Source organism: Cynocephalus volans, chromosome 8, assembly GCF_027409185.1.
Source record: "Cynocephalus volans isolate mCynVol1 chromosome 8, mCynVol1.pri, whole genome shotgun sequence".
Taxonomy (NCBI): domain Eukaryota; kingdom Metazoa; phylum Chordata; class Mammalia; order Dermoptera; family Cynocephalidae; genus Cynocephalus; species Cynocephalus volans.
This window is the reverse complement of record NC_084467.1, coordinates 132,730,134-132,753,451: the sequence shown is the minus strand read 5'-3', so window position 1 is coordinate 132,753,451 and position 23,318 is coordinate 132,730,134. Positions and strand designations below refer to the sequence as shown.

The 23,318-nt window shown below is 39.0% G+C and overlaps 1 protein-coding gene across 1 annotated transcript in view; it reads right to left on the bottom strand.

Moving 5' to 3' along the window:
* The window catches only part of PAPPA2 (pappalysin 2), a 259,746-nt gene that overhangs the window by 210,111 nt on the left and 26,317 nt on the right, over window positions 1–23,318 (bottom strand). The gene's annotated exons all lie outside the window — the stretch shown is intronic.

Sequence of the window (23,318 nt, the reverse complement as noted above, 5' to 3'; positions counted from 1 at the left end):
TTCAACAACCTCTTCTGGCCTGGGGGTTGCTGCTGCTGCTGTCTTCTCTGACTTAGGAGTCACTGTGTTGCTGACCCACTTTCCTCCCTCTTGATCCCCCTTTGCATAATCTTTTACCTCTTTGTTGGTGTCTGTGGTATCTCCACACCTGAAGGCAAGGCATGCCTTTAGCACAGAACTCATAACAATATTATTATACCTTTACCAGAAAATATGGGAAAGCAGAAACTAAGTAATGACTATCTTGAGGCAATGTACATGAATTTTAAATGCAAACAGAAATTTATTTTACTTTTTGTACTCAATCCCTTCTGCGATTATTTGCTTACAGAGTGAATTACTCTCAAAGTTTTCCCATTGACTTCCATTATCTAAAGAGACTTGGCAGTGCTGGGCAGGAACCTGATATCTCAAGAATTAGTTGGGTATATGTATTCTCAAATGCTACTTCTTTACCAAAAGAGGTATTAACAGAAATATGGCAATAAAAACCTTCCATGAACATATGTTTAGCATGTGCCCTTGTGGTGGTTGACAGGATGCATTATCATTGAACAAACAGGTCCTGGGTATACATTGCTGTATATACATGTCTCCTTTCTGGGAATGGCCATGAAGTCTCAAAGTGCCTGCTTATTAAATCTCTCTGTTCTGAGAGAAGCAGCTTCACACCACTTTATTTTGTATTGTTTTTATGCTTTGCAAAGCCATCCATGTAGACTAAATTAACTCTATAATATTGGCCATAACTCACTGGATCAGAGATTAGTGTGTGAATTAAAAGCTACCCAATAAAAATGTTCCATATTGAATTGTGACCCATTGACTCAATCAGATCTTCTCTACTTGGGCAAGGTGAAGGTATGGGGAGGAGGATAAACCTGAATAGAGGATAGAATTTCTGGAGCCACCCCTACTACCAGGAGAACAAATGTTTATATCCTTACAATAATTCCCATTACTTGAGGTCAACAGGCCATCTGATAGATAAACACAAATAGTATTTATGATTCTTGCACTTTTTCACAATGTTCTAGAAATTTCTTCATGAAGATCGCATAATTGAGTGTGGTAGAGATCTTGATGATGGTCCCCAGTGATTCCTGCTTCCTGGTATTCACAGACTTGTATAGTACTTCCCCTTGAGTGTGGACTGGGTTTCATGACTCTCTTCTAATAGATAGACTACAGCAGAAGTGATGGGATATATTCCAAGATTAGGCTATACAAAGATGACAATTTCCATCTTGGGTTTTCTTTCAGCTCACATGCTCTGAGAAAAGCCATATGGTGGAGCAGCCATATGGAGAGGCCCACATGATAAGGAATTCATGTCTCCTGCCAACAGACCCACAAGTGAGTTTAGAAACAGATTTAGTCAAGTGTCAGATGACTACAGCCTAGCCTGGTACCTTGACTGTAGCCTCCTGACAGACCGAGCAAAAACCACCCAGCTAAGCCACTCCCAGATTCCTGACCCTCAGAAACTGTAAGATAATAAAGATTCGCTGTTTTAAGCTACTATGTTTTGGAGTAATTTGTTATTCAGCAACAAATAACTAATATCTGGAGAGACAGATGTACATATGGGTTGGCAAACCAAAGCCTTTAGGCCAGTGCCTGCTTTTGTAAATATTTTATCAGAACACAGCTGTCCCTATTCATTTACATACTGTCTGTGACTGCTTTCACACTGAAACAATAGTGTTGAATAGTTGTGATAGCGACCCTACGGTTTGCAAAGCCTAATTTATTTACTATCTGCCCTTTATTGGGAAAGTGTGTTAACCCCTAGATTTACAGGATAAATTCAATTTGAAAGGACCAAACAGCACTGATTTAGAAGTAGAATTTCAAGTAGTAATCCACTTTCTTCTCTTTGCAAATTAAATAACTGCAGCTTTAAGAAGTAGGTGGTCTATCTAGCATCATGTAACAAAGCAAAGCTGGACAAGAAATCTAAGTTTTCTAGTACTATGGTCTGAATGTCTGTGTCCCCTCAAAACGCAGATGCTGAAATCCTAACCCCAAGGTGAGAGTGTTAGGAGGTGAAGCCTTTGAGAGGTGATTAGGTCATGAGGGTAGAGTCTTTATGAATGAGATTAGTGCCCTTATAAAAGAGGGAGACCTTCTCGCTCTCCTCCAAGGGAGACCTCTCACCCCTTTCACCACAAGGACACAATGAGAAGATGCCATTTATAAGCTAGAAAGTTGTCCCTCACTAGAAACTGAATTTATTGGTGCTTTTGTCTTGAACTTCTTAGCCTCCAGAACTGTGTCAAATAAATTTCTGTTGATTGTAAGCCACCCGTGGCTTATGGTATTTTGTTATAGCAGCCCAATGAACTAAGACATACAGCTCCCAATCCAGGGGTCTCTTCGATACACCACACTATCCTTGTCTAAGATTAGCCACCAAAATGAACATATTGCATTATCATGAGTTTTCCATGTACTTTAAGAAAGTCACTGCAGATTTCTTCCTGCAATTTCTTTGAAAAGACAAATTATAGAAAGACCCATAGAAAAGGTCACCTAGCATCGAGAATAGATATTCAATTTAATTTCATTATTTTACTGTTGCTCAGAGATTTCATGGTTGAAAGTGGTAAACTGAACAATGTATACTTATTTTCAAAACTTACCTGCTGAATTTCTGCATAAATTCTTTTAGAAGAGAAAGTAAATGAGCACCACTAATTCAACTCCCTGTGTTCATAGCAGACATTGTTAATCAAACACAGCATTCTTTCCCACTGAATCTGGATGCAGTCTAAGAATCCTTCTCAATACCACGCTTCAGGAATCTCTCATCATTCAAAGCTGGCACCTGGGCTAAAACTTATTCACCTTCTCTGTCATAGATAACACCTTGCCACACAGTAGTCTCTCTACAGTGAACATCGGTTTCAGATTTCTTTTTAAGATTGATTGGCAGCTGAGGTACTGAAAGAACTTAACTTCCATCCATTTAACTCTAAGGCAGACACAAGACCCATACATGAAGGACAATGCCAATGACACAATGTATTTGAGAAAGGATTTGTGATTCAGGTTTAAACTTACTGCAGGGTCCAGCTTAAATGCAACTTCCTCCATAAACCTTTCCTTGATGTGTGACCATATGTCCTGGTTTACCTGGTCAGTCCTAGTTAGTTCCTCTAATCCTGCCATAATTAGTAACCATACCCTCTTCCACTCCCAGTGGTGTCCCAATCTGTATGATATGGCCATCCTACTAATGACCCAATTTGGAGGAGGCCTCTTCCTCCTGTAAAGTCCCTTTGCACATGACAAATTATTTATCTTGTATAATAGCTATTTTTAGTTACAATTTATGCCACCACAACACACTTCCTGGTCTGGATTACAAACTCTTTGAGGGAAGTTGTATTTTACTATACATGGTTATTAAAATAGACATGCAACAGATATAAGTTCAATTACTCTTTTACTCCCTACCACCTCACACATGCTGTGGTGGTTAATTTTAGGTGTCAACTTGACTATATTAAAGGAATACCTAGAAACCTAGGAAAGCATTGTTTTGGGGTGTGTTTCTGAGGGTGTTTCTAGAGGAGATTAGCATTTGAGCCTGAGAGGACTACATGGGGAAGACCCACCCTTAATATGGGCAGGCACCATCCAATCTGCTCGGGCTGCAGAGAGAACAAAACATAGAAAAAGGTGAATGCATCTCTCTATCTGCTGGAGCTGGGGTACACTCTTCCCTCCTATCTGTAGACATCAGAACTCCAGACTCCCCAGCTTTTATGTTCCAGGACTTACACCAGCGACACCCATGGCTCTCAGGCCTTTGGCCTCAGACTGAGAAATTCACCATCAGCTTCCCTGGTTCTGAGGCTTTTGTACTTGGACTGAGACAGGCTACCAGCATCCCAGGATCTCCAATTTACAGATGGCCCATTATGGTACTTCTCAGCCTTCATAATTGCCACTTCCCCTAGTAAATCTTCTGTCGTGAACGTACACACATATCCTATTGGATCTGTCTCTCTACAGAATCCTGACTAATACATGTTCTAAAAACAAAGAAAGTATTTGTTGAATAAATGAATGCTAGAGATACCTACTAGTTAAAACTATCCCTTATTCACCTTAGTAAACCTCACAGAAGTGCAGTGCTTTGGACATCATGTATGTTTTACAAATGTTGTTTGAATGAATGAATGAATAAACTAATGAATGTACATGGTACAATTTCTTGACCACATTGTTAAATTTTTCTCATGATGTTTTTCACAACACTACAGAAGAGTATAATGACAAAAGCTTATTAATTGAAATATCAACTAATATACATCAAACAAGACTAGTATCTTTCCTTATTTCCCAGTCCACTTGAGTGGTTGATTGAAATATGGTTAAATCTCTTTGTATGGGTATTTTGGTATGGTTATTAATAAGCATTAGGTCAATGGTGGCCCATCTCAGAAAATAAGGCATGGAGTTTCTAACCTCTGAAGGTTCAGGTGGCCCATTCAGAAAAGCTGTTTTGAAAGATGGGTCTCAGACTATAGACCATGAGTGAAGGCACCAAATTGAGTCCATAGTGACCACAGAGTTCAAGGTTTAGCTTGATATCAAAATATTTCACATCCCAAAATGGGTAAGCTGAGGCTGAGAGGCCACATTAATCAGCACCTACTGGGGTTAGAAACTTCCTAGGGATTGTCTTTCATGATGCAACTTAACTACATTCCTCAAATCCCAGCTTTCATATTTAGCATGTGATCTAGCCTGCTCCAACATCACTCTCACAGCTCTACAACCATTGTTTACAGACCTTAACCTCCCTTTATTGAGTACATTTTAGGTCAGCTCATGTTTTTAGAAAAGTCATAATAACCAATAGCATGTCCTGATTCCTTAAGAAGGAGCACATCTTCAATCTCCTAAGTTTACTTTGACTTGGAACCTTTTCCGCACACCATACTACGATCCGAAATGGACTTAATCATGACCTTAAAACCCTGCTTCAACACAATGTGAAAGCTCCAGATACCTGAGAAGGCCCTTGCTTGGAACTTGACAGGGAAGGAATTAAGAAAGAAGCATGACCTCAAATGATTTGTTGGGTTTCTGGACAACTTTGCAGGTTTCCATATGAAATCTGTTCATTTATCAGGCTCCAAGCAAAGCTGACCTAACATCAGACCCTGCTACTATAGTACAGGACATGGCCCAATTCAGGGAGATTCCGTATCTCTAGGGAGATGGCTAAGATAGACCCTCCATGCGGCAGTAGATGGGTCTATCCTATCTTCATTTGATCCTAGTAAATTAAGTAGCAAGTTCACAACTGAAGAAAAGAAAGACAAGTTGCCTCCTCTAATTCCCCCCTTTCTCTTTACCATTCAACAGCTCTATCTCACTTGCCCTTCCCTACCCCACCTCCTGGGTTAGGTTAATAGCTTATTCATTCTTCAAAACATAAGACTGCCTGACTGCTCTCCAAAAAGGATATGGCTTTCTCAGCCCACTCACCATTGGAATATTTTCCTTATTTTCCAACCCTTGTGACAATTGCAATGAATTGAAGCATGGGCACACGGCTCTTTGTTCTTTTTGAATTGGGTCTTGCATGCTGCTTTTTATGTCATCAACTGCAAAGAGAGATACTGTTTGGTCACCAAGCCAGAAGCCTCCCCAGGGGCCCAGTCATGGACGCCACAGAGTTAGCCCATTCTAATTTCCTGGGAGTCACATTACTCATGCTGATGAGCAGCTCTGGGCTTTATTCTTTTTTTCTTTTATCTTTTATCTTTTATCTTTTTTTTTTTTTTTGACTGGTAAGGGGATCACAACCCTTGGCTCGGTGTGGTCCATACCACGCTCAGCCAGTGAGTGCACCAGCCATCCCTATATAGGATCCAAACCCATGGCCTCGGTGCCATCAGCACTGCACTCTTCCAAGTGAGCCACAGGGCCGGCCCGGCTTTATTCTCATTCTGAAGGTTTTCATATCGTCTTTTGATCATCGTCCTTATTTTTCTTCTTCTCCAGCATCATTTACTCTGTTAATGACTACATTATGTAAAACAAATAGGCCAAATAGACAAGTGGCCACATAGGCCAGAAAGTCTATTAAGGAATCTATGATTTCAAACTTCTTCTGAGACTCAAAAGATGGTATTGAGACTGTGGAAAAAAATGGAGGCATGAAATGAAATGGCAAAACCAAGACAGAGACTTATATATAGCATCCTCTGCCTTTTGCCTAACAACTTGGGTAGTCAGTGATGGAGTTTGGATGTATTGTCCTCCCAGAATTCATGTGGAAATCTGATCCCCAACGTGGCAGTGTTGGGAGCTGCTAGAGTCATGGGGGCGGATCCCTCATGAATGGATTAATGCTCTCCCTGGGGGAGGTGGGATTAGTGAGAGAGTCCTTGCTCTATTAGTTCCTGCAAGAGCTGGTTGTTTAAAAGACCCTGGCACCTTCTCTCTCTCTTGCTTCCTCTCGCCCTGTGATCTGCTTGTACCTGCCGGCTGCCTGCCACTTTCCGCCATGAGTAGAAGCAGCCTGAGGCCCATGCCAGATGCAGCTGTCCCAGAATCATGAGCCAAATAAACCTCTGTCCTTTATAAACTACCCAGTCTCAGGTATTTCTGTTATAGCAACACAAAACGGACTAATACAGTTAGGTATAGTAGGGAACAAACAAGAGTCAGACGACCTTCTCCCTTCGGGTTATTTCATCGGAAAAATCAACCAGCTCTGTGACTTGAGACAAGTTTCTTCATACATAAGGTAAAATGAAATTGATTGAATGAGATGGTCTCCAAGGTCCAGCTATGATATTTCATTACGGAATCTGAAGAGGCTTCTTGTGTCTTTCAGAACTAACCTGGCTTGCACCTTCTCAGAGGTTCACAGCAGCTGTTTTCAGAATCACTTTCACAACAGCTTGTCAAAGAAGGAAATGAGCTTAGACTATAAAGTTTCTTTCTCGTTTCAGCAAATGAAGACTGAATGGAAAGAAGCTATTGTTAACAATCTCCACCTCCTTCAAGCTCTAACCTACCTCTTAATTTTCTCCCTTTCAAGAGACAACTGCCTCCTTCATCAAGATCAAGGCTACCAGGCAAAACTTCACTCCAATTTCTGCCCATAGGCCAACAATTCAAGTATCTGCATTCACCCTCACCTCTTTCCTTCTGGTCTCAGAAAGATGTGTCCTTTCTTCAGTTCACATCTGCCACTACTACTTGGATTCTGAATCCTTTCCTTCCCTATCTCCACAAACGGGCTACTTTCTTGATTCTTCTTTTTCAAAATTGTTCCAGAATAAACTTATTCTAACCGTTCTCCAAAAGGTAAAAGGAGCTTATTCATTAAGAGATCATCAGATTTTTGCATAAGTGTGTTGTTGAGAACATTGTTCATTGCACTACATAGGTTTCTCTATATGCGGTCCCCAGGAGAAATTTCTGTCCAGTACGATTACTCATGCCAGTTGTTCCCTGGAGTAGTCGTGTGTTTTCATCTTACAAATAGATAAGAACAACGTAACTTGTCCTACCTCTTTCCGTATAGTTATTCTGGGAGATTCAGGCTAAACCTGTGACCTAACTCCAGCACTCTAATATGTATGCAATCATTTTGCTTGGTGAATTTACCACTGACTTAATCCTTTCATGCCTGTCCTCATTTTCCTTTTGTTTCTTCTTTCTTATCAAATATGTTTCTTATTTTAACTTGTTGTGTCATATGAAAATGTAAAATCCACCTTAATCCTACCTTCAATAAAGGGTTTTATAACTAACACCTAAACAAATGAGTAAGCATTCCTTCCAGAGACCCCTTATTTAGATATATGTATGTGAATTATAAAAGAATTTCTCTAGCCCTAGAAATAAAGCCCAAATATATAAGAAAGTAAAACTTTGGAATAAGTCTTAGGAAAGGATTCCTTAGATCTGAGTTTCAGTATTGGCCACAATAAAGTCTTCAAACAAGATGGTCCACTCAAATTAATTGCCTGAAGCTTCTGTGATAGCTCCCCAGGAACTCTAAAGATAGGACAGACCAATACTGCATAGGCCATCCTTACTATGTGTTCTTATCAAAACTATCTGTGTTGAACTAGGCTAATAAGAAAAGAGAAAATGTGATTTTATCTACTTGCTGACCAAGATCTATGATCACACAGAAAGGTACCAGAATGACAGAATTAGGGATGATGATTTTTTCCGTTATGTAAAAAACTATGGAAAAGGGGTAGACCAAACTATTGAACAGAATAGTTAGGTATAATTACAAAATGCATTTAACTGAAAGTGTTATGCTCCACATGGAGTCAGTCTGAATAAATAGTCCTTCTAATATTGAACTGTGAATGCCCCATAATGCTGCCCTATTTTTACAGTTAATGGTTAGGTCATTAAATAAATGGTAGTTATTGTTATGGTTATTATCCTGAATCTTTTTATAGTATATGCCAGGTGCCAATTCTTTGTTGACCTTACTCTCTCTCCCTTGTGGTTTCTACTACCCATCTTTCAAGCACAACCTCAAATCCCATCCCCTGCCACATTGAACCCTTCTAGTTGGGAAGCACTGAACATATAAATGATTCTTAGAATGATTATTTTGATGATAGTGTACAGAGTTAACTTGGAGTTAGGATGAAGGGAGACTAGAAGTAGAAAGACATGTTGGTTAGTTACAATAGAAATTCAGACTCAGGGAGCCAAAGATGACTGGAGACAGCACTTGGCTTTTTTTTACCCAGTATTGCAATTATATGCACACATGTCTGTCTCTCCTACCTAAACTCTGAGGACAAAGATCATATCATATCCCTTCTGTGTCTAAACCAGAGTAGACATTCAATAGTTGTTTGTTACAAATTGAATGAATGAATGAGATGCAAAAGAGGCCATTGTGGCTCTTTTTTTAATTTTTTTAAAATCTCTTTATATTGGCTCTTCAATCAAGCAGGGAGAAGTTAAAAATCCATATTTGAAGGAGAATAGTCCCGTTTTCCCATCTCCCCAAACACTGGGTATGCTCCAGGTCGTTGATGTTCCTCATAAAACTTGCTGCCCAGAACTGAGCAAGACTCCAGACAAAGTCTGACTAGGACTGTGTCTAGGGAAAGCATCTCTCCCGGCAATCTGGACACTTTATCTTTTTTAACAGAACCCAAGATTCTTGGCATATTTTTAATGGCCACATCACACTTCTGCTTCATATGAAGCTTATAGCCACCCAACACCTGTGCTTCTTTCCACGTTGACTGCTGAAAACACAGGTCTCCATCAGCTCGGTTTACACATTATTCATACCCTAAACTCTAAGTTCATCCTTGTAAATTTCCATGGTGCTGTGTTGGGCCCAGAATTTAATCCTTTTGAAATAATTTTGAGTCCCTGCCTCTCTGATAGTCCTCAGTGCTCTGACCACTCTTGCCAGCTTTGCAGCATTCATTCAATAGGCAAGTTTGAGTACCTACTGGGTACTGAGCACAAGTAGTAGGCATAGGTCTTCCTGAACAACAAATCTTTTTGAAAGCATAGTAGAAAGATGTTCACTGTACTCAGCTTTGCATTTTTATACTCATATATGAAAGAGGCCTCTGAGGGGAGATAGGCCATAGCTTCTCCTGTGGGACAGGGTGATTAATGTCTCATGATTTCTGTTTCATGATGAATCCTTATTACCATATGAAGCATGATCCTGTTCCTGTAAATTCCACACTGAGATGAATACCTTTTTCACATCTCTTTTTCAATCACCTTGATGATGTCTCTTTGAGGATATCCACCATCTCTTCAAACTCATCACTGAATCCAGTACAACATCTCTCTAAACACTTTCATGGAACAATTTCAATTTACAAAGCATTTTCAACAAGCATTATCTCATTTGAACTTCACAATATCCCTTTCAGGTAGACAGGACAATTAGGCACTTCTTTACCCGTCCTCCACTTCTTATGTCACTGTACTGTTCAAACCCTGTTAAAGCTTTCCAGCTCATTGAGGGTAAAGCTAAAAGCACACAATGACCATTACAGGCTATATATGACCTGTCCCCACTAACTAACCTCTGCTTAACTCACTCTACTCCAGCCATACTAGTTCCTTGCTGTTCCCTCTGCCTGGAATAAATCTCCTAGGTTCCATGTGGCTTGCTTCCTTACATCGTTAACGTATCTGCTCAAATATTGTCTCTTCAGTAAGGCTTTCCATGGGTGCCCTTTATTCTGCTTCCATAGCAAGTTTTCTCTGTCTCCCTTAATCTGCTGAATTTCTTTCTTTAGCACTTGTTGCCATCTGGCATATCATCTATTCACTTGTTTATTTGCTGATTGCCTGGATCCTTACACTAGACTGTAAGCTCCATAAAAGAAGGATTTTTTTTTTTTCACCATAGTATCTGCAATATCTAAAATTGTGCCTGGCCTAGAATGGGTGCTTAATTAACATTTGTTGAATAAGAGTGAATATAAATATGAATGAACAAATAATAAAATTAAATGACTAGACTAGTGAAAGGACTAGAATCCAGTTCTTCTCATTTCTAGTTTTCTAGTTTTTTCTACTATGCCACAATAATTCTCCTAACCACTTTCAACCTGTTACCCTTTCCTGCCTGGATTACTACAAGAACTTACTAACACATCTTCCTGCCTAAAGTCTCCCTGGTCCATAACATTGATTCTGCATGCTGCCTCCAGATTCATTTTCTGAAGAATTACTCAAATATTCAATGGCTTAAGACTTCCATTTCTGATATCAAGAGTTTAGAAGCCCTGATAATCCTCTGCTGAAAACAACAAAAATTAATAAAATACAAAAATAAATTTTAAATATGTTGCAAAGCTAAAAGGAAATTAAAGGATATCTTCAGGGTCCACATGCAAAGTAAAAACAGAATCCAAAAAAATAAACATTCTCTGAAGCCACTGGCTTCCCCGAGGGCTCTGCCCATTCCTACTGCCTATAAACTTCAGTCTGATGGCCTTGTAAGAATCTTGGATAGAAAATAAAATTCAAGGCTTAGCCAATGTAAAAGGTTTTATGAGAGCCTCACATAAAACCAGAACTTCCAAGGACTACACTGTCAATAAAACAGAGTACCAAATAAATTAAAAATTTTAAAGGCCACTTTATCAAGGAGACAGCAAGAAAACTTGCATTCCTTGGCCCTGAGTCAATATATAAGGGGAAAATCTCACTTGAAAAGTCATAACTAAAAGCCAGCCCTCACAGGCTTGCATCCCAAATTCACATCACCATAGCATCTAAAAAAATCTCATCCCAATATTTTTTGAAGTGGTTTCATGTTATTAGTGCCCTAGACAATTGGCAGAAGTAAAAGAGCAATATCTTCAACTCAGGCCTGAAAGAACTGAACAGGTAAAGTTTCCAGGAAGACAGGCTCAAGAACAAAAATTATAAAGCACACACAAGGAAACAAGACACCATGAGAAAGAGCCAGCACTAATAACAAATAACTGACTGAATCAGACCAGCTGGTGTAAAATATAAAAGAAATATGCTTAATACGTTTTTAGTTAAACTTTTTCTTTTGAGATAAATTGCATATTCACATGCACTTGTAAGAAGAGTAATTCTGTGCCCAGAACTAGTTGATGAAGTGTTTCACCTATATTTTCCTTTAGTAATTTTACAGTTTCAGGTCTTATACTTAAGTCTTCTATCCATTTTGAGTTAATTTTAGTGTATGGTGAGAGATGCATATCTAGTTTCCTTCTTCTGCAGCATATGGATATCCAGTTTTCCCAGCACCACTTAAAGAGGCAGTCTTTTCCCCAGTGTAGATTTTTGTTGCCTTTGTCCAATATCAGATGGCTCTAAGCCTGAGGGGTGATTTCTGGGTTCTCAATTTTACTCCACTGGTCTGAATGTCTATTTTTATACCAGTACCATGCTGTTTTGGTTACAATAACATTGTAGTATAATTTGAAGTCAGTTAGAGTTATGCCTCCAGCTTTATTATTTTTTGCTCAGGATTGCTTTGGCTATTCAGGGTCTTTTGTTATTCCATATGAAAGGTAAGATTGTTTTTTCCATTTCTGTGAAGAATGTCATTGGTCTTTTGATGGGGATTGCACTGAACCTGTAGATCGCTTTGGGTAGTATGGACATTTTCACAATGTTAATTCTTCCAATCCAAGAGCATGGAATATATTTCCATCTTTTTGTGTCTTCTTTAATTTCTTTCAGAAGTGGTTTATAGCTCTCATTGTAGAGGTTGTTCACCTCCTTGGTTAAGTTGATCTCTAGGTATCTTATTTTTTGCATGACAATTGGAAATGGGCTTACTTTCTTTATTTCTCTTTCTGTTAATTCATCATTTGAGTATATAAATGCTGATTTTCAGGCATTTACATTGCAGCTGTGTTTACAATAGCCAAGACATGGAACCAACCTAAATGTCCATCAATGGATGATTGGATAAGGAAACTGTGGTATATACACACCATGGAATACTACTCTGCCATAAAAAAGAATGAAATACTCCCATTTGCAACAACATGGATGAACCTGGAGAAACCTATGTTGAATGAAATAAGCAAAGAGCAGAGGGATAAATACCGCATGTGCTCACTCATATGTGGGAGCTAAGAGAGAAAGAAGGAAGGAAAGAAAGACCACAGTGGTGTGTTGGTCATACAGAGGGAAGGAACATTCCCAAGGCTACCAAGTGAAATGGGGGGGAAGAGGGGGGAGGGAGGTTGGGGGATAATTGGGTGAGGGACACAGGGTACAAAAGTAATTTCTGGTAATGGGTATGCTGCCAGTATGAATCTGGCCCTCACATCATGGGCATGAGGGTTGACAATTAGCTTTGTATCTCATGAATATTCATAAAAAAATATTTTTTTTTAAAAAGAAGAGTAATTCTGTATATGCTTTTCTCAGTTTCTCCCAATGCTGAAATCTTGAAAAACTACAATACAACACCACAACCAGGATGTTGACATTGATTCACCAATCCACCAGTTTTGCTCAGATTTCCCCGGTTTTACTCATATTCATTTGTGTGTGTATTTCGTTCTCTGAAATTTTATTGCTTGTGTGAGTTCATGTATCTACCACCTTAATATGTTTTTAAAAATAAAAGAGCATATCCAATGTATGAGTTAAAAACAGGAACCAATTAAAAATGGCTAGACAGATGTGAAAAAGAACTAAATATAACTTATGGAAGTAAAAAGTATACCGATAAAATTTTTTAAGTTATCGGTGGGGTATAGGAGCAAGTTAGCTAAACCTGAAGAAAGAGTCCAGCTGGGCAATAAATCCAAAAATAGTTACTCAAATGCAACAGAGAGAGTCACTGAAATGCAGCAGATATTTAAAAAATTAAAAAGTTATTAAGAAACACAAAAGACACATTGTCAGGGAGTAATAGAAATTTAGTAGGAAATTCAGAAGGAGATAATAGAAAAATTAGAGTACATTCAAAGAGATATGACTCATAATGTCCCATAATTGATGATAGCATGTGTGCTGAGATTAAGGAATGACAATAAATCTCAAACACAATAATAAAAATCTGCATCAAACATATAGCAAAACTGCAGAACACCAAAGACAGAAAGAAGATCTCAAAAACAGCCAAAAAGAAAAGGTGGAGTAAATACAAATGAATGAGAATTAGATAGCTGACTTTTCAACAGTATTAATAGAAACCAGAGACCATATAATTTCCTGATGAGAGAAGTGATGAAAGAAAGCAACAGTCAATCTAGACCAGAAGGAAGTGGGAAAAGATTGCTAACAAGATATGAATGATGCAGATGCACTAAGATGTAGAGAAACACGCAGCCTGCCAGAGAAATGGATTTCAAACTTGCCTGAGTCACTAGCAGCCTTCCATCTCCACTTCCAGCCCATATGTCATCGTACAATAAATCCATTTTCTTTAGTTTACCTGAGTGTGTTTCTGTGCCTTACAACCACAAAAGCCTAACTAAAATGTTTGTTAAGAATCTTGGCTAATCTGGGACATCACATCAAGAGACTGTCTGGGGTGCTGTATTCACCCCCCCTTTTTAGGGGTCTGTTCTTTCACTGTCTCCCCAGGTGAAAAGAATTCATTTTACTTCCTGGCTATTATAATTGACTAATTCTCTTCTCATCCAAATTTACTCTATGTTTCATGCTTTCAGAACCATCTGAGATCCCAGCTACTCAAATAATGTGTTAGTGAATAAAATGGTGTAAAGCCATTGTCTCCTTAGCTAACATATTCACACTTCCATAGGTATCTCCAGTTATTCTACCTACTTCTAAATGTGGCAATTCTACCACAGGGACAGGACTAGTAGAAAAGATTACTAGAAATTACTAGATTGTAAATATCCTTCTTTTTTTCAATACAGAGTAGTATACTCTGACTATGAATTTCTTCCCTGCACAGACCCTTGCCCAACACTGCCATTTCCCCCATGTTACTGATTTTTCATTTTATATATACGTTCATTCATTTTTAAAACATCAGGTGAGCACTTCTTGTGTTCCAATAACTATGAACAAAGAGCCTAAAGTCTTGTGCAAGAGACAGACAACAATAGGACAATGCAGTTTGATAAATATGTCCTTGAGGAGAGGTTGGCAAACTTTTTTTTGTAAAGGACCAGATAGTAAATATTTTAGGTTTTGTGGGCCATATAGTCTCTTCTGTAACTACACACACTGCCACATAAAAGCAGCCATAGACAATACATAAAAAAGTAGGTGTGGCTTTATTCCAATACAATTTGATTTACAAAAATAGGTGGTGGGCCAAATTTGGTCCACAGGCCATAGTTTGCCAACCATTGTACTAGAGTAAGAATAATCCTTTATTCAACAATTTTTAATAGAATACTTAGTCGGCTCCTTTTGCTGTTCTAGGTGCTAGGGTACATAAGTAAACCAGACATACAAAAACCCCTTCCTTGGTGGAATTTACATTCTAGTGGAGAAGATGAACATTAAGCAAAGTAAAATGGCATGCTCCTTCCTTGGTGGAATTTACATTCTAGTGGAGAAGATGAACATTAAGCAAAGTAAAATGGCATGCTAGTGACAAATTCTAGAAAGAAAAATAAAGCAGGAAAGAAACCATGAAGAGTCAAAGGAGTGTGTAAAATTTTAGACAAGGCCACCAGGGAAGGCCTCACCTAGAAGGTGACTTTGAAAGAAGACCAGAAGGAAGTGGAAAAGCTAGACATGTAGAAATCTGAAGGAAAAGCCACTGAAAAAAGTCATGCAGTAGGAGTATGTCTGTCAAATTTAGGGACAGTGTGAAGGCCAGTGTGACTGGAATGTAATCAGGCAGAAGTGAGGCCATGGAAGTGACCGGTACTAAGTCAGGTAGGACCCTGTAAGTTCAGAGTAATACCATTGGCTTTGACTCTGAATGATCTGAGAGGCTGCTGGAGAACTTGGGGCAGAGAAATGGTTTGATCTGAGTTATGCTCCAATAGGATTATCTGGTTGCTGTGTTAAAAGTAAGCTAGGGGTAGGAGTGCAAGAGCACAAATGGGAGACCATTAGGAGGCTATTTCAGTAATCCAGGTGAAAGACGATGGGGGGCAGAGCAGGCTGCTGGCAGTAAGGGGATGAGCAGCAATACAAATGAGATAGCTAATTCAAATGTGAGGACACAGGAATGTTCCTAGGAAGGAGGAAGTGACATACTAACTAAGACTTGAAGGATAAGTAGGAGTTAGTTATCCCAGTGTTGAGCTTAGGGAATCTAGTCCATAGTCATTAGACAGAGCTCCAGGTAAAAAGTAAAAGAAATCTCACAGTTCAGTAAATTAACAGGTCAGTAGCTTTCTCAGGTTCTCTGATAAAACACATCCTCAGAAAACCCCCTTAATGCCCACACTAACTGTATGCTCCCCCACTGCCCAACCTACATCTGTGATGTCAAGGAAATGAGGGTCTGGGTTAGGGGGAGACCTAGCAATAAGATCTAACTTTTATTCAGTCACTAAAGTAATATACAAACAAGGTTCTGAGAGAAAACAAAGAAAATATTCGTAAGTGTGTAGTTATCTTTCAGATTCCTAAGCTTAAATTCTAAGAAGGGATCCCTAAGTGAAATCATCTGAAACAGACTGGCATCTGGCCAGGGTACCAGAGCTAACACCCCCAACTCCTAGGAAAATGCCCAAGTATCTTGAACAACTGAATGTGGTTGGAGATTGGGGTCTCTCCTAAAATTTTTCTGAGAGGAAGTATTTTTGACCCAGACAGACCACATGGCTCACTCACAAGTCTGTCCATTTGGCTAGGAAATAACCATGAAAAAGAGAAAAACAGCCTCTCCCCACTTACCTGGGGAGGACAGTTCACTAAGCAAGGTGAATTGGATTTCATTTACTCTACAATATGATGCCTATTGGAACTGTGGAGAAATTGGCTTGTAGGAAAAGAAACAGGAGATACTTCTATCCATAAGTAAACTTTCTGCACTCATCTATAGAGTCTTCTCTTATTTCTTCTCCTCTACTCTCTTTGCCAGGCAACAGGAGCCTGAGAAGGTAAGAGTCGTCCCCTCAGAGTTTGCACTGCTTGTGCATTTTGAAATGGAGGGACTGAGAGATTTTCTTGCTGTTCAGTTTTAAAGTTTCTCCTCCATTTCTTTTCTCTCTGCCCTCTTCTACCCCTTACACTTATTTTCCCTGCGCATGTTTTTTTTGGCTTCGGGGAACTTTGAATCTCAACTTCAAAAGAAACCTATAATGAAGGCTGGCTGATGTTTAACAGACCCGCCACTGCAGGGGCCCAGCCCGACGTTCCTTTGGCTCGCCAGCCACAAAGTGTGGGTGAGCAGAGCACAGCTAATCCCATGCATCCAGGTCTGTGCAGCACCAATTTCTCCACCTGTTCCCTTTGATGCCACATGCGTCTGCCTTCCTGCCCCAAGATATACCCCTTCTAGTGTCCAAATGCAGACACCACTCTCAGCCAGACTCCTCCCTGCAGGGCCCTTCTAGCCCACTCTCTTGAGGACCTTTTTAGATGGAAGTATGCCATGTGCTAGCATTGCCATGAATAGCAGTCCTCAGCCCTTAAACTCCCCAGCAGCAAAATTGAGGGAATGAAGCAGAGAAGAGACAGTGAGTTGCCAACACACAGATATTAGCCCACCACAAGCTTCAGAGAGTAAATGGACAGTAGCCCATGGTCTGCTTCACAGCATGGTCTGACACCAGGTGATTGATAGCCTGCTTAAACTGTGCTCGGCCATTTGTTTCTATTTGGTGATTTTTCTCCACATCATAATAATTTTATGAGATCTGAGACATAGAAACCAAAAAAGAGAGACAAGCACACAATTCCAGATTTGGGTGGATATTTAGCTCAACTCTGCTGTGAAAAGGAGAGAAAGCAAGGAATGTAGCAGCAAAGAATCCTATCTCTGAGACATACTTTTAGGGAGAAAAATAACAGAAACAATTAATGACCAAAAAGAAGCTGAAGGCTATAAAGGTCAGGGAAGCCAAGTTTCTCTATCTTGGTAATTTTGTTCAACGGGCTGGATAATGCATCTCTAATTCAAAACTCCTCCTGACCAGTCCCAAGCCTGATAAGTACTCTCCCTTTGATAAGCCCATCTGGGTTACAGATGTTTGATACTGGATTCCTCAGGCTCTCAGAGCCTTTGGGAGACAAACTTCTTTGGGCTAGGTTTCTGGTTTCTTGCTGGGGGTGGAGGAAAGTGTCTTAGTTCATTTTGTGCTGCTATGACAGAATACCCGAAGCTGAGTAATTTATAGAGAACAGAGATTTATTTCTTACAGTTCTGGAGGCTGGAAAGTCCAAGGTTGAGGGGCCACAGCTGGTGAGGGCTTTCTTGCCCATGGCAGAAGGTGAAGGGCAAGTAAGAGTGTGGGGTGAAGGTGGCAAATTCATCCTTTTATAAGGAACCCACTCCCATGGTAACTAACCCACCCCCATGATAACAGCATTGATCTATTCAATAGGGCAGAGCCCTCATGACCTAATCACCTCTTAAAGGTCCCACCTCTAATCACATTTGCATTGGAAATTTACTGTTCAACACATGATTTTGGGAACATATTCAACCCACAGCAGGAAGGCTCAGTAGGATTTGGGAAGAGAGTATTGTTCATATATCAATCATTGTACTTGAATGTTAGTGTCCTATGTATTGGTCAGTCTGCCTCTTTCCAATACCCCCCACTAAACTATGAGACTCCAAGTGAAAGGATTCTGTGCCTGGAAAACTCTGTTCAGTAAATGTCTGGCAATGCATTTGCTGAAGTTGGATCCCTTCATAATCACAGTATAATGGAATTGTGAGCTTGAGTTCTGTGATTTAATTGTAATAATAGGCATGCTATACATACGTAATTTAGTTTACAGACAACCAATAACCTTACCATATCACAGGACCTCATAGAAACCCAGAGACCTACGTCCCTATGAAGCTAAAGTTATTTCAAACAATTCAAGCCATGGCAGAGAAAAGCAGTCTATAAACCCCATGTTCTGATTTTAGTGCCTCAGCCTGAATTTAAAGCCAGTGAATTTAGATAAAATTACTAAACTTCTCCTCTAAATTGTTAGCTCTTACCCTTTATATATTCTTTATATTTATCTCTCTGCTTAGCTTACTGCGTCTGGCACATCATAGGAACTTGATAAATAACAGTTTTTCAGAATATTGTTCTTGCCAATACGAGATTTTTTAAAAATTCAGCATTTTTAATAATAATAATTCAACACAAAGAATATAAGGCAGAAGAAAGGGGAGGGGGAAAATCTTCACATGAAATAAATAAAAGAGAAGTAGAAAAGAGAAAACCTCTCCTCTCCACTATGTTTCTGCCTTCAGATTTCTTCTTCCAAAAGAAGAAATTTACAGATAATTATCATTTTTTAAAGCATCGTAAGCAGAGATTTAAAAGTGTGGTTCCCACTGTGAACAAGCACTAGACATTTGAGAAAATTCATCAGCATGTAAGACAAACAGGAATTTAAAAAAAAAAAAAAAAAGTTGACTCCAGATGAATCAGATATAATGCACAAACAGAAAAAAATATTTCTAAATGAAACTTATTTTTATCCCCCTAAAGTTTGCATACTTAAAATAAAATAGATTAATATTTAAAAAATCAAAAAATAAGAAGGTCTTAAAAATATGATTGGTAACATAAAAAAGTCAATAAAAGAATTGGAATATAAACTCAAGGAAATTTCAAAAAAAAAAAGAACAAGATAACAAAGAGATAGAACATATGTCAGAAAAGAGAATAAATTCAGTAGATTCATCCTCAGGAATCTCAGGGAGAAAAAAGAGAACAGAGGAAATTAAATGAAGAAATAACAAAGTAATAACTTTTAAAAACTTTCTAGATCTAAGGAGCATGAATGTCCAAATTGAAAGGACTCAATCAGTGCTCAACAAAAGCATTAAAAAAAGGCCAACCCTAAGAAAAATTATCATAAAAATCCCTAAAACAACAGGACTAAGAATAACATTCTAGACAATTCTAAAAAGGAAAAAAATACATACCCACCTATAAAAAGACATACAATTATCATAATAGAAGCTAGAGGCAATTAATGAATTTCTTCAAAAAGTTTGAGATAAAATGTTTTCCAACTCAAAATTTTATACCAGGACAAATTATCAGTTTTGTGTAAAGGCAGAATAAAAACATTCTGAGAAGTGCATTTTCAGAAAAGATTACCTAAAACATCTTTTCTCAGAAAGTTACTCAAGGATGTTTTCTGGTAAAATAAGGTAGTAAATGAAGAGATATTCATGTGACTCATGACACAGTGGCTCCAATCAAAAAAGCTGTGAAGTCCCAGGATCATAACTGTGCAGCAAATCTAAAGACAACTGGTTAAGACTGGAAGAAGAAAATAGACTGAACTAGAATGGAGAGCTCCAGGGAGGTGTAAAAAATAAATTTTATGACACATTCTATAAATTAGCTTGTATGATAAAGCATTTGAAACAATTGAGGATATCAAGAGTCAAAGAAAGAAGGAAGGAGAAGGAAGAAAAGAGGGAAGGCAGAAACAGAGGGAGGGAATAGAGACTTAAGGAATAGGGTAGGAGATGAAAAGAAGCTATGTCGTAAGAGAAATATAATAATAAAATAATATTTTGTTCTGCAACAAAGAATATTTCATAGTCATAATGTTGTAAATACACATAAGTGATTCAACTAAAAATAGTAAAATAACTATTTTGGAAGGAGGGAAAGGAAAAGGGAGAGACAACATAAGAGAGTTAGTCTCATCTCTATCCTACGAGCAAGTCAATGGATAATGCTTCAAATTGATGAATCTAGCAATATAAATATAGTATTTGGACATATGGAAGTAACTACCGGAAGAGACAGGTGAAAAATAAATGTGGTTACCCATGGGGAGCAAGGCTAGAGAATGCAGAGGATGGGGAAGAGTCAGGCAGAGGACTGCTGTTCTTCCTTAGTCTTTTGGAACAATTCCATATTTTTAACCAGAAGCATTTATTACTTTGATTTAAATACTTTTAACTATCAAAAAATGTAAATATTTCCTTTGTATTCCACAAGGCAGGTTTTGTATATAAGGGTAAGAGAGTCCCTTATGAATAAAGGTCGGAAACACCTCTGGGTCTACATGTAGAAAGGAAGGAGTTTCCACTGCAGCTCTGTGGCAGGGAGGGGAGGAAGTGGCAGGGATCTAGAGGGACAAAGGACACCCGGAGAACCTTGAAAGATGTCTCTCTCAGCTAGGGAAGGGGGTTGTTGTAATGAGCTAGGAGACAAGTGGGAACAGGCCAGACTTCCTCATATCACAGGGATCCTAAAAGTTGCCAACCACTGCTGTTAGTGAGGTTTAACTTCTACTTAGGGTTAACAAAATCTAAAAACCAAACCTAGACACAATCCTTTTACGTAAACATTTTTGGTAATTTGATCAGTCCCCTGTGCATCCTTATGTAAACAAAGCCTTCCCATCTGTCAGCTCTAATAATGATAAATAGCAAAAGTTAGTTTAGAAGTATTTGCATACATTGAAAACTTTAGGGTTACCAAACACTTTCCTATACTTTATTTCATTTGATTCGCAAAACAACCCTAGGATATAGATAATGCAAAGTATTACTGCATTCACCCATATTTTATAGACAAGATATCTGAGTTTCACAAAGTGACTTGCATAACCTGCATACCTGGTTAAGTAGGAAGGACTTTAGAATTTAAATACACCCCTTTCTTCCAGATTTTACACTCAGTCCTCAAAACCACACACCTAAACTACAGGCCAGCCTGTTAGCCTTTTAGTGCTAACTGACACCAAGAGGACTGTCCCCACACAAGGATTCCATGAGCTACCATACAAATTGTTCTCAGCACAAAGGGAGCCATCCAAGTATTGGACGGGAGCTGAGATATAGTCCTACCACTTCCTACCAATCCTACACCCTAGTTCAGGTAAATCTTTTTTATAATTTGAACATAGGTACCCATTACATATTGGGGATGCCTTGTCAACACACACAGATTAACAAGTTTACCACCTACCTACCTCCTTTCTCACCTTCCTCTAACACCCCCAACCCCTACATCAGCTATCAAATGAGAATATTTTTGGCTTCTGTCTCAGAACTGAAGACACATCAGATACATTCATTCATCAAAATAAACATGAGATAAACAACTCTTTGTCAGCTGCTATTCTAGCCACTGGGAATGTAGTGGTTAACAGAAAAAACAAAGCCACCGATTTCATGGAGCTTATATTCCAGACAAGAGGAAGACAGACAAACACACCAGAGCACAGAAAAACATCAGAAGTAACAAGTGTTATATAGGGAGTTAAAACTAGGAGATGTAATAGTGATCGAGTAGCTGCATTAAATTGGGAGATCAGAAAAAGCCTCCCCCAGAGGTAATATTTAAGCAGATATTTGAATGATGAGAGAGGAAACACCAAGGGAAGATCAAGGAAAAGAGGATTCTAAAGAGATGGAACAACCAACTCAGAACCCAGGGGGCAGAAACAAGCTTGATCTGTCGATGGAACAGAACAGAGTCAGTGAGGCTGTGCTGGGGGGCGGGGGGGTAAAGTGGTTGGCAGGAGGAAACCGGAGAGGTAGGCAGGGGTCAGATGGCAGCATAACACGTGTGCCAGGTGGAGAGTTTAGATTTTATTCTAAGTGCAGTGGGAAAAAAATTTTAAGAAGAGGAATGACAGGATCTGATATATCTTTTTCAAAAGATCATTTTTGGATACTGTGTGGAGAATGGAATTTAACAGGAAAATGGAAGACCCCAGCCACCCAAAGAAGACTAGATGTCTAGTCTAGATGGCTGGATGTCGAACATCTTGTGCTCATGAACCTGCTGAACTGCTCAAACTGCACCAGAGACTAAGCAGACATGAGACCTCTTCGTGGACGTGTGTTACTTTGCTGAGATCTTAAGACTACAGGAAGAATGATTATGTACACTTGGTGCTGAGTGGTTTCTAGCACAGTGTCCTTTTCCCTGGCCTCCTCTGGTAGAGTAAGTTGTTCAGCTTTTCTGTGCTGCACGTACCTGGTGCATACATCTTCAGCTGCACTCCACTTGGCGCACACCGTTGTCTGTTCCCTGCAGGGAGTTCGTGAGGGCTGTCCTTTGTCTTGGTCATCTCTAACAAAATGCTAGTATTTCTCAAAAGCTCTGTGGTGCCTGATGGGGTGGATGAATGTTTTATTTGGGGACTGTGTGAACCCTTTTTTGTCTCCAGAATCCAAAAGGGTAAAACAATGTGAACTTTCAAAAGAAGAGAACAGAACTGAGACCACCAGAGGTGGGAAAGGGGGAACAAGAGGGGAAGTTAGTGAGAAATTGGGAAAGGGGCACAAAAATCACTACATTGTATAATGTTGAATATACTAAATATCCTGATTTGAGTATCCCTTATTGCACACAGGTATTGATATTCAACACTCTACCCCACCGATATGGACAATCGTTTTGATAAATAAAATTAATTAATTTTTTAAAACGGTAACATCTCCTTTTTCATTTCTGAATTTTGTTATTTAGGTCTTCTCTCTTCTTTTTTTAGTTAGCCTAGCGAATAGTTTGTCGATTTTGTTTATCTTCTCAGAAAACCAACTTTTTGTTTCATTGATCCTTTTTTATCATTTTGGGGGTCTCTATTTCATTAAGTTTGGCTCTGATCTTAATTATTCCTTTCCCTCTACTAATTTTGAGATTGGATCGTTCTTGTTTTTCTAATTCTTTGAGGTGCAGCATTAGGTTGTTTATTTAAGATCTTTCTATTCTTTTGATGGA